Genomic DNA, 14,988 nt, shown 5'->3' on the forward strand with positions numbered 1-14,988 from the left:
CGCCAGGAGCTCTATTTATGGAGCTCCAGCCATGTGCGTTTGGGGGGAAGGGCATGGGGCTCGATCACGGGATGTAAACAGAGCCCCATGCCTCTTTTATTAGTTTTTGGCCATATTTGATGTTTGTCAATGGAAAGATTAATTAGAGGGGTGGAGGGTAGGGTCTGGTGATCACGGGTGGTGGTCTGGTGGGTTTGATGGCACGGACGGTGGCAGTGGTGCCGGGGATGGCACCACTGCCAACCTTGATTTTTTTTGTTCTGTTCTGTTTTTTTTTTTTCATATTTTTTTGTAGTTCGTATTTTTTATTGTATTTCATATTTTATAATTATACTATGTATTTATTACTTCCGGACAAATTGATTTCTACACCTTCCTAATGATCTCTGGAGTCGGTGATGTAAAACGCCCACATACCTTAATTCAGAAGATCCATTCCCAGTTAGGTAAGCTTAAATAATATAATTTTTTATTTTCCGTAATTTGTTATTTGCTCCAAAGTTCTTTACTTGTTTCTTTCCCTACCATATTTAAATAAAAACTGCATTTATACTATGCCTTTACTCTAAAACATTATGATATATTCTTAATATATACGCGCATGAACACTGAAGAATTTCTACTATCTGCAGAATTTTCAATTTCCAAGTTGAGCCATCAACAATTGTTTCCGTTTGTGACTATAATCCATTAGAGCAAATCTTTGATTTTCTCAAAGAAATAGGTGAGCTTGAGGAACCTCTTCTCTTTTCATTTCTCTATTTCTTTTACTTATATTTTCCCTATCAAACAAAATAGCTAAAAGAGAAAATGGATGGAGAGTTGAGATAGGAAATTTTGTATTTGTGCGAAAAATTTATTTACAACTATCAATCATCCAATAATTGTTACGTTATAAAAAAAATAAAATATTTTATTGTAAGATTTTAATTTTGATAAATTAGTGTAAGCTGTAGAGTTTTGCAATACATCAACTAAGATAATCTAAAAAACTATTTCTTTCATTTGTTAGGATAAATCAACGGAGGAAATAAACAATATTTTGAATCATTAACTCTTTCAACGCGTAGGGCACAATTCGATACAGAATCTAATCCCACCAAAAGCAACCAAAAAAAAAAAAGTAAGAGAGAAAGTAATTGTTGAAAAATAATTGAAAGAAGACAAAAATAAAGGGGCCAATAATTCAGAAGTGCATCAATGATGCCATGTCCCACTAGCATCAATAGATCAGTTTTCTTCAAAAAAAAAAAAAAAAAACTTGTACGAGCACAAAAAGGAAAAAGTAAACGTGTGAATTGGAGGCGTTGCTCCCAACTCCCAACAAAAGGAAAAGATGCTTGGTCCTTGTCTAGTTGTCTTCCACTAAGGATTTGAACGAGTAAAATGATAATAATGATGATAAAAGAGAATCTAAAGAAATTAAACAGGTCTTTGATCAAACTTTTCTCTATAGTTTAAATCAGTCATAAAGATTTCAAGCACAACTTCTCAATATATGTGGATACTTGAAGCTCTTTGTTCATTTGAAACAAGCTTGGTTTCTACTTAAGTTTTCTTTGAACTCCAAAAAAAAAAAAAAAAAAACTGCGTGGATCGAAATAAAAAGCCCCATTTTGGATCCAGAAAATTCATATTTCCTAGGTATATTTGTCTCTACAATAAAAGAAGCGAAAATAGTATTGCTGTATAATTTTTCGGTTTCTTTGGTTTCTATGTTTTATTTTATTTCATGCTATATCTATTCTGATTTGCTTTTTTTAACTCCAAAACAAGAACAAAAATTTCGATGTTCTTATAATCTTATTGTTACTAATCTTTATTTCCTTTTTCTTTTAATTTCTATTAAGGTTGGTCCTTAATTCTCCTTTCCTAATGATCTCTGGAGTTGATGATGTAAAAAGTTCTCGCAGCTTAATTTAGAAGGTCTATCCCCAATTTGGTATGCTTAAATAATTTTTTTTTTCCATATATACTGCCATTAGTCTTAACACATGTAACATATATTCTTAATATACGCATGAACACTGAATAATTTCTTCCATTTGCAGAATTTCAATTTCAAAGTTGTTCCATCAACAATTTGTTCTCTTCTACTTCACAATTGGCTCCCAAAGTAATTAAGGTACTTTGCAAACATTCACAATTGTTTTTGTCTCTCTAGCTGTTTATATGTTTACTAATCATTAAAGTTGTTTTTCAATCTCAGATCATCAAAGAATGGCTGCTGAATTTGCTGCCTCTGCTGCTGCCAATGCTGTAGGAAACCTCACAACAGAATATGCATCACCTTATGTTAGTTACTTTTTCCGATTTGGGAAAATTGTTGAAGAATTCAAGAATCGGAGAAATGAACTTGAATTGAAAAGTGATCGGTTAAAAAATGATGTCGAAGAGGCTATAAGGCAAAATGAGGTAATTGAGAAGGATGTCCTAGACTGGTTAAAAAGGGCAGAGAAAGAACTGGAAGAAACCCGGTGTCTGGAAGCTGAAATAGAACGTATGAAGTGTTTCAATTGGTGTCCAAGTTGGGGTTGGCGATATTGCTTAAGTAAGAAAGTGGCAAAGAAGACGATCTCTATCGATAAACTACTTGTGAGTTGTAACTTTCCACGGGTGGGGCACCGTGCTCCTCTAGAAGGAATAGAATTCTTCACCTCTAAAGATTTCATGCCTAAAGAGTCTTCAAATTTTACTTTCAATGAGATCATCAAGGCTCTAAATACTGATGGTGTGAACATGATTGGATTGTATGGAATGCCAGGGGTAGGCAAAACAACTTTGGCAAAAGAAGTTGGGAAGCATGCTAAAGAGCAAAAGCTCTTTGACAAAGTTGTGATGGCTACAATGTCCCAAGCGCCAAACCTCAGCAAAATTCAAGATAAAATTGCAGAATTATTAGGTTTGAAATTTGAAGCAAGCACGAAAGAAGGAAAAGCAGAAGAGTTATAGCGGAGATTGCAAGGCGTGGAGAAGATCCTCATAATCATCGATGATGTTTGGAATGAATTTAAATTGCAGACTGTAGGTATTCCATTCGGAGTTGAACACGGGGGTTGCAAAGTTCTTCTGACCACACGTCTTTAACAAGTCTGTGTTCGTATGAATTGCCAACAGAAATTTAAACTTGACATCTTATCCGAGGTGAAGCATGGGCTTTTTACTTGACATCTTATCCGAAGGTGAAGCATGGGCTTTGTTCAAAGATACTGCTGGTCTAAAAGATGTTTCTTTGAGATTGAATGATGTAGCCAAGGAGGTTGCTAGTGAATACAATGCAATTGCAACAATCGGAAAAGAATTAAAAGGTGCAAGTCTAGATGGGTGGAAAGCAGCAAATAAGCGACTCAAGGACTTAAGACATTTAGACAATGAAGAGGTTTCTCAAGGTATCTACAACTGCCTTAAGCTGAGTTATGATTATTTGAAGGGAGATAATATTCGAACATGTTTCTTGCTATGTTCCCTTTTTCCAGAAGATTGGGATATTGATTTTGAGTTGTTGGTTATGTTTGCAATTGGTCATGGATTATTTTCTCATATTTACTTAATTGAAGACTTGCGGAGAGAAATTCGTGAAGCACTAAGAAAACTCCAAGAGGCTGGTTTGTTATTGAGAACTGATGATGATGATGATGAAAGATATGTAAGTATGCATGACGTGGTTCGTGATTTTGCTCATTGGATAACATCTACGGGGAAAAATATATTCATGGTAAAAGAGGGGTTGATGGAATGGCCTATAAGTGAAAGATGTGAATCCCATACAGCAATCTCCTTTTGGAACAGCAAAATAAATATTTTTCCTGAAAAGTTAGAATTTCCAGAACTCAAAATTTTGATTTTTACAGGAAAGACTTTGGTGGAAGTCGCGATTGCATTTGTTAAAGGAATGAAAGCCCTCCGAGTTTTGCATCTCCAAGATGTCATTTTCTCACTAGAAGTACTTAAATTCGTAACAAATCTTCGAACTCTGTGCCTAGTAAATTGTGAGTTGGAGAACATCTCATCGTTGGGAAATTTGAAAAACATTGAGATTCTTGCATTTTCTGATACTAATATTTATGAGCTACCCGAAGAATTAGTGGCATTGCGTGGGTCTAAAATCGCTACATTTTTTTTACTCAGGAAGCGAACAGATCAATTTTCCCCCTAATTTACTATCAAGGTAATAGTAGATGTCAATTATTTTTTTGGCATATTGCACAAAATTAAGTATTTAGTTTTATGTTATTTATTTTTCTTTTATTTATTAAACTATGGGATACATATCTAACATAAGCTTTCGGTCACTCCCATTATTATGAACCATTCGAAGTTGTAGCCCTTTTTTTAAGAAAAGGTGCTGAAGAATCAGGCTATATTTGCTGAGATAATTAAAATTAATTTCTGTTTACTTCTATTTTTATGATTCGCTTGAGGTGTTTGATAATAGTTTTTTGTATTTGTGTGTAACAAACAGGTTGACATCACTCCAACAGCTACACGTGACTTGTGAAAACAATGTTAATTTATCAGAGTTGAATTCATTGTCTCGATTGACTGCGCTATCACTGGAGTTTCTACTGCTCAATGTTTTCCAGAAAACTTTGTGTTCCCTAAATTACAAAGCTACATTATAGCTATAAACGAAGATCTTCAATTTATGCCGGAGCTAAAATTGAGAACCTTGAACATCGGACGTTTCTCATTTCATTTAGTGCATTCAAGGAGTTGTTTTGCAATGTGGAAACGTTGAATCTGGAGGATGTCAAGGGACACAAAAATATTGTCCCAAACGTAGATCCAAAGGGCCTAAATGAATTAACTTCTCTTGAGCTTGGAGATTGCGATGATATGGAATGCTTGATGGATACAACAGGAGAGAAAGAAAGAACCACTGCATTCTCTAATTTGGTGAAATTAAGAATGGAGGACATGACTTGTTTGAAAGGATTGTGCCATGGTCCGCCTCCGATTAGCTTCTTATAAAAGTTAAAAGATGTGACCATTGGAGATTGTAAGCGGTTGAAAGTGGTATTTGAAATGGATGTGCTTCTTGAAAAGGAAAAAATTAGTCAGATGCCACTACTCTCAAATCTAACAAGCTTGTATCTATACCTTTTACCAGAATTGGAGAGTATTGGAAATTACAATCAACCCATCAATATCATGCAAGCCTCCAAAGTCTAAAGGTTGTAAACATTTGGAACTGCGGTGAATTGAAAGCCATCTTCCCGCCTTGCCTTGCTCAAAGTTTGTTGCATCTACAAGAACTCTCCATACATTTCTGTAATGGATTAGTGCAAATCATTGATTTTCCCCATGAAATGGGTGAGCTTGAGGTACCTATTCTCTTTCCATTTCTCCTTTAATGAATAATGAGAAATTACTAAACTTTATATATTGATCATATAATTAACTTCTGTTGAAGTTTAAAAGAAATAAAGTTTAATTAAATTATATTAGTAACTAAACTAAATTTATACTTATTACATGGCTTACAAGTTAGTAACTAAACTAAATTTGTACTTATTTCGTGGCTTGCAAGTCGAGAAAGCTAACACTATATACCATGTCATGTCTTAACTATATTATTTGTCAGTGTTCATGCTTTCTAGGTTCTAGTTATATTCAACTTAATTTGGATTGTTTAAATTTCTACAATAATAAATTTTTAGTCAATTTTCAGCTAAACACCAAAAATTTTGTTACTAATTATTTATTTTTTGATCGAAAAAGTAAGGGTCAATCTTTAAATAGTTAATATTAATAATTTTTTTATGATAATGTTAATATGGATATAAAAAATACATCATTTTGTTAAATTGTAAAAGACATTTATATTAATAGAATATTCATAAACTATTAAATCTTATAACGTTGAACCAAAAATAAAACATCAAATAATAATAATTTCGTTTATATATATATATATATATATTTGATTGAACAATAAACCATATATAATTATTAATTTGTTCATAACCATTTGCTTTTATTAGTTCTTATTTTTTACAAACTTTAACATATATATTTGCTTTTTATTAAAACATAAATCAAAGATACATGTATAAAAAAAACCAAATATACAAATTGAGAACACATATATAGTTAAAATCTTTTGAACTTATTCATAACAAATATCCAACTTAACTAAATATATAAAAATATATAAATCAAATTTTTTTAACAATAAATCAAATCAAATGTAAATATCATATAATAGAAATAAAATCAAATAAACAGTTTGAAGGAACAAACAAATGAAGGAAATAAAATAAAATACGAAAAAAAGTAATGATCCATACCTATTACCGAGTTGAAACCAATCCAAATGTATGTACGTTTTCTTTCCATTTTTTAAATTTGATAAAAAGATTAATGTCATTTAAGCAAAAATTATATAAAAGTAAAAGCAATTCAACACCATCACATACTTATTTTTGCAAATAAAAAAGAAAATAAAAGAAATAAAAGAATAATAAAGGCAAAAATGAACTTGTTCATAGTATGATGTGATTTACTCTTCTTTCTAACTTTTGTCCATTCCCGTGAAAACCAATAAATCATAACCTTCAAGTAAAAAAAAAAAAAAGCTTGTATTCTTAAATTTCTAATTCTAATAACAACAAATAAAATAAGCTTGGCTAGAAGGTGACCTCTCACTTTATAAACTCTTTACTTTCAATTTTAGATTCTAATTTCATCAAATAAAAATTTATTAAGTGTATGTATATATATATATATATATATATTTGAAACTATGATTAAATTTTAAAAGAAAAGATAAATTATGATTTAATATATTTAAATTTAAAACTTATATAAAATTTTCAACTTTTGGTAGAGTTTGATTTGAATTTAAATAGTCATCCAAAAATATTAAATTTAGATAATTTATTAAATAGAATTATTTGACGGTAGATAAAAATATATTAAGCATATAAATACATATATATTTTTGGAACAATGATTAATGTAAAAAGAAAAAATAAATTATAATTTAATATATTTGAATTTAAAATTTATGCAAAATTTTTTTATAGATTTTGATTTGAATTTAAATAATTATTCTAAAATATTAAATTTAAATAATTTATTGAATAGAGTTATTTGATAAATAATATAATAATATAAACATTATCCTACAAAGAAATTATTTAAGTAAAAGTATATATTAGCACATCTTATTTGATAATCTAATATATATATATATATATGTATATATTATAACAACATACAAGATTACATGATCAAAATTGCTTATGTAGATGCCTAGGTGGATAACCTATTTTAATAACGTATAAGATAATATTTATATTATTTTATTTATCAAATAAAATTTTTTAATAAATTATTTAAATTGAAATCAATATCTATCTCATACTGAAATTTTTGAATAAAATTTGAATTCAAATATATTAAATCATAATTTATCTTTTTTTTTTAAATTTAATGACGGTTTCTAATATATATACTTAATAAAATTTTATTTTCTGTCAAATAATTCTACTTAATAAATTATTTAAATTTAATATTTTTAGATAATTATTTAAATTCAAATTAAAATCTATCAAAAATTAAAAATTATTTAATAAATTATTTAAATTTAATACTTTTAGATAAGTTAATGAATTATTACTAAAAAGCTTGTATTTTTAAAGAATAAAAGCTTACATCTTTATTTGAAAATATGAGACATTTGAATGTTGATAAAAAAGTTAGATAAAAATATGATTCTACTTTGAAAACAAATATAATGTTTTATTTATGTTCTAATTCAAATATTTTTATATTATATATTTGGTTAATTTATTTGTTTTTCTTTAACTGATAACTTTTTTTAGTTTTGCTTAGATTGATTATAATTAAATTTTTGTATTATATATCTTTTGTTTTATTCATTTCTTCAATGTTTTTATTCTTTGTTAATTTATTAACATATTTACTTTTATTATATATATTTAACCTTAATAAATTAATATGTAAATTTATATTCTCTATTTTCTTTTGTTATACTATTTTCTTTTGTTATACTTTTTATTATTGAATTTCTTTGTCTACAATAGATGATTTGAGAAGAATAATGATCACTACCATATCTAACTCACAAAAAATATTATCAATTATGTTAAAAATTATTAAAAATAAAAAATATATTTCAAAAAAAGGTTTTAAAGTATAACATAAAGAATTATTGTTTCCCTTTTATCTAAAAAATAACTTCATTTGTTGACATTTATAGAAATAATTGTTAACCCAATATATTTATGTAATAATTACTTGAAGTATGTCAAAAATAAAAACTAATAAAAAGCAAATGATTATAACAAAATTAATAATTGTGATTTGTTATTCAATAAATATATATATATATATATATACACACACACCACATAATCAACATTATGATAAAAACAATTATTAATTTTAACTATTTAAATATTGATTCTTGATTTTTTTTTCAAACAAGAGAAAAGTGGTAACAAAATTTTTAATATTTAGCAAATAAATTGAAAAAAAAATATTTTTCAATAAAAAAAGGATTTTTATAATTTTTGAAAATTTACAAAAGTTTAGATTGTTTTAGTTGAACAATATTATTTATAATATATTATATATAAATTATTATTTAATTATAACTTAGTATTTATAAATATATGATTATATATTAGATAAATAATTAAAAATAAATTTAAAATTATGAAAATTTTAATTAAAATTCCTGTACCTTGTACGGGCTAAAAAAGCTAGTTTTATATATTGTAATATATATATATATATATATATATGATTTGGTACTTTTGAAGTCATATATTCTTTGACCATTGTAACTTATTCAAAATTTAATGAAACTATGATATTTTTATATTTATACAAGAATTACGATTCGATTCTCTGAGTTTGAACAAAAAAATATGTGCGATACCATTAATTGAGAGTATATTTCAAATTCAAAATGGACACTTATTCTCAACGATAAAGATTTTAAATCTAAAGGGTATACATGAGTTATAAGGTCCCATCCAAATTGTAAGCCTTCCTTATCTTAAAGACTTAAAAGTGTCAAATTGTAATAGGCTGAAATCTCTCTTTTCTTCTATGCTTGCTCCAAATTTGCCGCAATTGAAAGTTTTGGATATAAAGTGCTGTGAGGAGTTGGAAGCAATCATTGAAATGGACCAAACTTCAATAGCAACATCATGAAGGGGTCATCTCCAACCTATTTCCTTTCCTAGTCTTCAATGTATATGGATTTTTGGGTGCAGCAATTTGAAAAGCTTGTTCCCTATTAGTGTCACTCGTTCTCTTTCAAACCTCGAAAGAATCGAAATTGGAGGGGCTTCTAAACTAGAGCAAGTCTTTGGATATCAAGGTAAACTAAACATTGAAGATTATCAAAAGGGAATAGTGCTCCCTAAATTCGGACTATTGAATCTTTCTGAGCTATCAGACCTAAAGAGTTTTGCTCCAATTGGTTATCATTTCCGATTCCGTACTTTGACGTTTTTCAAGAAAACCAAATCTCCCAAGTCGACCACAAGTGTCATCATGGATTCAAAACATCCTGTGGATGCCATAACAGAGGTACCAATCCGACTTTTTTTCTAACTATTATGCTTAATTAATTAATTTGTTGTTCTTGATCATATTGATAATAATGATGAAACGATGATGGAAACAAAAGTTATGTTAGTATATAACTACATATTATTATGAATTGGATGACTCTTTTATAAACACACAAGTCATATGATAATTAATTAATTAATTACTTCTAGCATAACTTAATGAGAATTGTCTTTTGTTGTGAAGGAACCCCAACAAGTTCAGAATAATTTTGCAATGTAGAACTAATTTACTCTACGTTGCATTGCAATTGCTTATTTGATATTGTGAAATAGAGTCATGTTTAGCCATTCATTTAAGACAAATTTCATGAAATTTTTTTTTTATATTTGGACTCGAACTCAAGCTTACATGTCTTATAAATCCTCTTCTTATCACTTGATCAAGAGATTGTTCGCAAAATTCATGAACTCTTAAGAAACATGGCTTTTTGTGTTTATTTTGGTTTGCTGGTTCTTTATTAGTTCCTTGTAGCAGCTTGTATGGATCAATTGTACATAGTTATGTCTACTTGCATATCATAGATGGTTTTCCATGCTTGTTTTTATTGCGGTGATTTAATAATTACATCAATGATATGTATTTTATACGCTATATTATATGGACTCTTGTGATAGGACATGAAATATGAATAAATTTGTTTTGACAATATTTTATATTAATTTTGAAAATCAAAGTATTATATATATATGAATAGTGAAACGTTCAAAAATATTAAAACCCATGCGAGTATCTTATAAAATTAATTATGCCACAAATTTACATTCAATATACTTTGTGGAGATTTTTTGCTTTAAGTTGTGGCAAAATTTGTAGAAATATATCATGCAATAATGATGATGAATTTATGACATTTAAAAAGAATGACTAAAAATATAAACCAAATCAAAACATGTAAATGGCTAAAATACTATTATGTAGTTCAACTATTAGAATATATAATTTTTTAAATTTCACTGAGATCTTTAAGATTTTTTACAATTCATCTAATTAATGGGAATTTTTGGGTGGTTCATTTGGAAGAAGAGAACATGGTACTCAAAGGCCATCACTTTCCTCAAAGACCAAGGGATAAAATATTGTTGGAAGGAGCATCATTGTGAAAAAGGACAAAAGGTTTTGGCCCTCTTTTTTATTATTTTTTCATTTAGTTTTTATTGGCGTCAGCAATATAAATACATTTTCTTCGATTTGTTAATTAATTGGACATTAGCCATATTTCATCCATTTGCTCACGTCCTGATCCAGCCATGTATTAAATATCATGTTTTTAAACAGTGTGAAATGAAATTAATTAATGAAAATGCATTTGCATACATGTAAATATTTTCTTTAGTTTTAAAATTTGAATTATTTGGTTACTACATTTATTGATTTATTTATTATTTATTATAAAAAAAATGCATTTCCATAGACAAAAAATCAAAATATAAACTATTCTTATTTTAGGCCAATAATGTACAATTAACCTCATAAAGCTTGCATACTTTTTTAATAAAAAATCATTGAATTAAATCAAACAAAAAAATCGACACATAATTAAATAAATTTAATAAAAAATTAAATTAAATTCATATATGATGAGGATTGAATTTAAAAATTTAATATTATCAGATTTATAAATATTAGAATGTTGATAATGCACAAAGGTTACTTCCAAAAACACAAAAATATTTTCATTGTATCACTAAATTTTTTTTAAAAAAAAAAAACAACAATGAAAAAATAAAAAGTGATAAAGTTAAAGATTTATAAGGTGAATTAAATTGGTCATTTGTGTCTGTTAGTTTATATTTGCATCATTAATTTGTTTTATGTTACATAACATACATTTTTGCTATTCTCAAAAGATATATAAAGTAGCAAAAGATGATTTTAAAAAATATATTTTTTATAAATAAAATAAGATAATATCCTAAATAAAATATTTCTTGAGACCCTACCTAAATATTGGAGGCATTCTCAATAATTATTCCTTATGAAAAAATATTATCTTTGATTTTACAGATTATCATGAAAACACTCAAGTGAAAAACAATTTTCTAAATTTTATCAAGATATTGAGGAATTCAAAATGAAAATTTTTCATTTTATTTCTAAATAAAGCGATTCTAAAAAGGATGAGAAAAAAGGGGTTTTATGATAATAAATGGGATTCAAGAAATTATTTTTTAAATTTAAAATTAAGGTCATTTTTTATCAATAATAAAAGATAACATGTTATTAATTAGTATCGTTTTTTAATGGGTATTATGAGATGTTAATCTTTCTTCACATGCAATTATACTCTTAAACCTAGATGTGTTTTTGCACACCAAAAAAATATTTTTTTAATAAGTTTTAATTAAATTAGAATTTTTAAAGTGATTCTAAAAAGGATAGCAAAAAAAGGAGTTTTATGATAATAAACGAAATTTTAAGAAATTATTTTAAATTTTAAAATTAAGGTAATTTTTTGTAAATAATAAAGGATAACATGTTATTAATTAATACCATTTTTTAACGGGTACTGTGGGATATTAATATTTCTTCACACGTAACCGTACTTCTGAATCTAAATGTGTTTTCGTATAAAAAAAATCTTTTTAATAAGTTTTCATTAAATTAAAATTTTTATTAAAAAAATTGTTTAGGTGATCAATCATAAAAAAAAATTTGTGATGACTCTTTATTTTAATTTTAAAATTTTGTTTATGTGGTTAGGTTTCTGAATCCGCATGTTGTAACAATTTGACGACTCCATTGAGAAAACCTTTTTGAAAGTCAAGCCAAAAATGAATTATGTGTTATCCTAAATTTTGATTTACTAGTTTAATTGATATTTAATAGTTATTCTCTTATTTTCATTTTTAAAAACAAAAAAAAAAGAAAATTATGCCAAAACAAAAATAAATAAATAAATGAATAATGTTGGTTGCATAACGTTTACTTATGTCATTCTTTATGTTAATTATGGCATTTTCTCTGTTGTCTAATAAATTGTGGGACATTTAGGATATTGGTATATTGATAAATGCAGACTCACAATCAAATGCATTTTTTTTAACAGATCGCGTATAGTTTCGATTTTGTTCCCATAATTGAATAGTGTTTAAGTATGGAAGTTGAAGGTGGAATACTGTTCTGTACATTCTCATTCCCTCTTTGGCAGGAGTTTCTACAACATTTAGAAGAAAAAAAATCCTGAAAGAAGTTGCTCAGTCAAGTATACGCTAACAGAAGCAGGATGGATGAATGTAACCATGGCTGACGAAGCAGATATTTGTAAATCTAGAGGGTGTGGAGAACATACCAAGGCAGTGTTGACTAGCATTCATCTGGACAGAGAAAGGAACTACGTATTTTGTGTATGTGACGCAACGAAATTTGAAAGAGAAATGAAACTTATTCAACATGAAACGAAGCATTGCTATGATCAACTTCAGTATTGCTTATCTCCTAATATGACTTTTGCGTTGATTTTGGCTAAGTTATCTCTACTAAGATCATTTCTTTTTAATCTGAAAATTAGTTTGTTTCTCATTAATCAGTGAATGGATCCATATGTAACTATTTTGATTAGTAGTCAAGGCTGTTTAAAGCTCACACAACAGACAGAGTCTCGAAGGATACCCCAAAAATTTGCCTCCTCTTTTCAGATTACTTACTGTTTCTGCAGATAGCAGATGTTGGTTTCTGTATATCATTGTTTGAGAAAACCATTTTCCCTATATTTTCCATTTTAAAATTCAAAATTTTCTGTAAAAAAGGCATCGATTGCAAGTTCTGGTGAAAGGATAACTACATATATGAACTAGGGAAGAAGTGATTTAGCTGAGAGCTTGCTAAAAAGACTATGGTTCTGTCCTAATTGAGCTTTCTGTAAAAAGGGTACCATAACTCTGTCTTAATTCTTTTGCAAATACAGAAATAGTGATTAAATCTGAAGGCTCAGTTTTCTTTCTCCTTCTAGATATCAAGTTGATTTATCAGTGACTTGTTCGCCTGTTGTGAGCAGTTTCAGATAGAAATTGCTAAGAGTTCAGGTGCTCAGGGAAGTTTAAGAGTTTCTTCTTCAATTTTTGTTGATTTGTCAATGATATTCCATGTACTAACTCAGCATGTCTTTTAAATTTCTGATTCTCAGGCATGGCTGATATTGGTCTATCTATGACGTTGGATCCAAAATTTTATTTTTTGAGAGTGTCCACTTGTAATATATATAAATGACGGACTTATCAATTTTGATGATTGAAAGGTGGCCACAGAAAATTTTGGAGGTGTGCAAGAAAAGTTTCTGTCAAACTATCTTTTTTTCGAATACATGGACACCCTACATCAATGCATGGATCCGCCTCCGCTTCTGGTGGCACCAGCAATTCCTGATCTTAGATATGTTTTCAGTTTTGCCAGTAATGTTAAAGACCTCAGGAAAGAGACAGTGGCACAAAGGCTTTTGCAAGATGATGTCAATGAAGCCATCAGGCAAACTGAAGAAAATGAAGAGGATGTTGTCCAAAAATCAACAAATTGATGGTACAATGACAAATTTTAATATTAAATCAAAATGTAGTGACAAATTTGATCTTAATCCCAAATTTTTTGATTAATTTACTATTAGCAAGCCTCAAATGATATTCGGAGTATTTGATGCATAAGTACTAATTATAATTGTGTTTAGAAAAAAACTTTCTACCATTAGTTGGAACCTTTGTAATCAAGCTGTGAAGCATATAGGCAATACGTTAGACTTGTTCTTGTTTCTTTTCTTTGTCTATGACAGAAAAAATTAAAGGATAGGTGTGGCATGTGAGGGTTGGGAGAGTTTGGATTGTAATTGCAGGCTTCTGTTCACTACATGAAATCAAAATTCGAAGGTTCAATAAGTTGAAAAGCTTCTTTCCTGTTTGTGTTGCTTTACCATATATACTTAGAAAAAATATGGTAGATGGTAGAAAAAAATGGTTAGAGACTTGAGATGGGGAATTCTGCATTTGTGTGAAAAATTTATGTATAACTATTATTTATTAAAATAATTGTTACCTTATAAAAAGAATATAACATCTTCCTATAAGATTTTAATTCTGATAAATTACTGTAAGTAGTAGAGCTTCATGACAAATACAAAAGAATAATTGAAAAAAGAAAAAAAAATAAAGGATCAGTCAACGGATGATTTGTTGATAGCACAATAAATTTTTTATTCTAATAATTAAGGTTTAATTTTAAATTTTGATAATCTTAAAGGTAAGTTTGAGCCTTTGTCTAGTTGTATTCCACTGAGGATTTGAATAAGAAAAATGGTAATAATCATAATAAAAGAGACACCAAAGAAATTAAAGAAAATAAAGAAGTTTTTGATGTAACTTTTCTCCATAGTTTCAGTTGGTCACTAAG

General features: G+C 28.0%; 1 pseudogene across 1 annotated transcript; it reads left to right on the plus strand.

Annotated features, from left to right (window-relative positions):
* Nucleotides 1–795: 795 nt before the first annotated feature.
* LOC111288478 (putative disease resistance protein At4g27220) lies at nt 796–14,435 on the plus strand (annotated as a pseudogene). The gene is made up of 9 exons (XR_016341879.1): nt 796–1,644; nt 1,851–1,942; nt 2,052–2,125; nt 2,210–3,111; nt 3,149–4,168; nt 4,463–5,324; nt 5,585–5,600; nt 9,002–9,570; nt 12,764–14,435. The product of XR_016341879.1 is annotated as a putative disease resistance protein At4g27220 (transcript).
* The last annotated feature ends 553 nt before the right edge of the window (nt 14,436–14,988 follow it).

This window comes from Durio zibethinus, chromosome 4 (genome assembly GCF_047325235.1).
Source record: "Durio zibethinus cultivar Kanyao isolate XHJ-2024 chromosome 4, ASM4732523v1, whole genome shotgun sequence".
Classification (NCBI taxonomy): domain Eukaryota; kingdom Viridiplantae; phylum Streptophyta; class Magnoliopsida; order Malvales; family Malvaceae; genus Durio; species Durio zibethinus.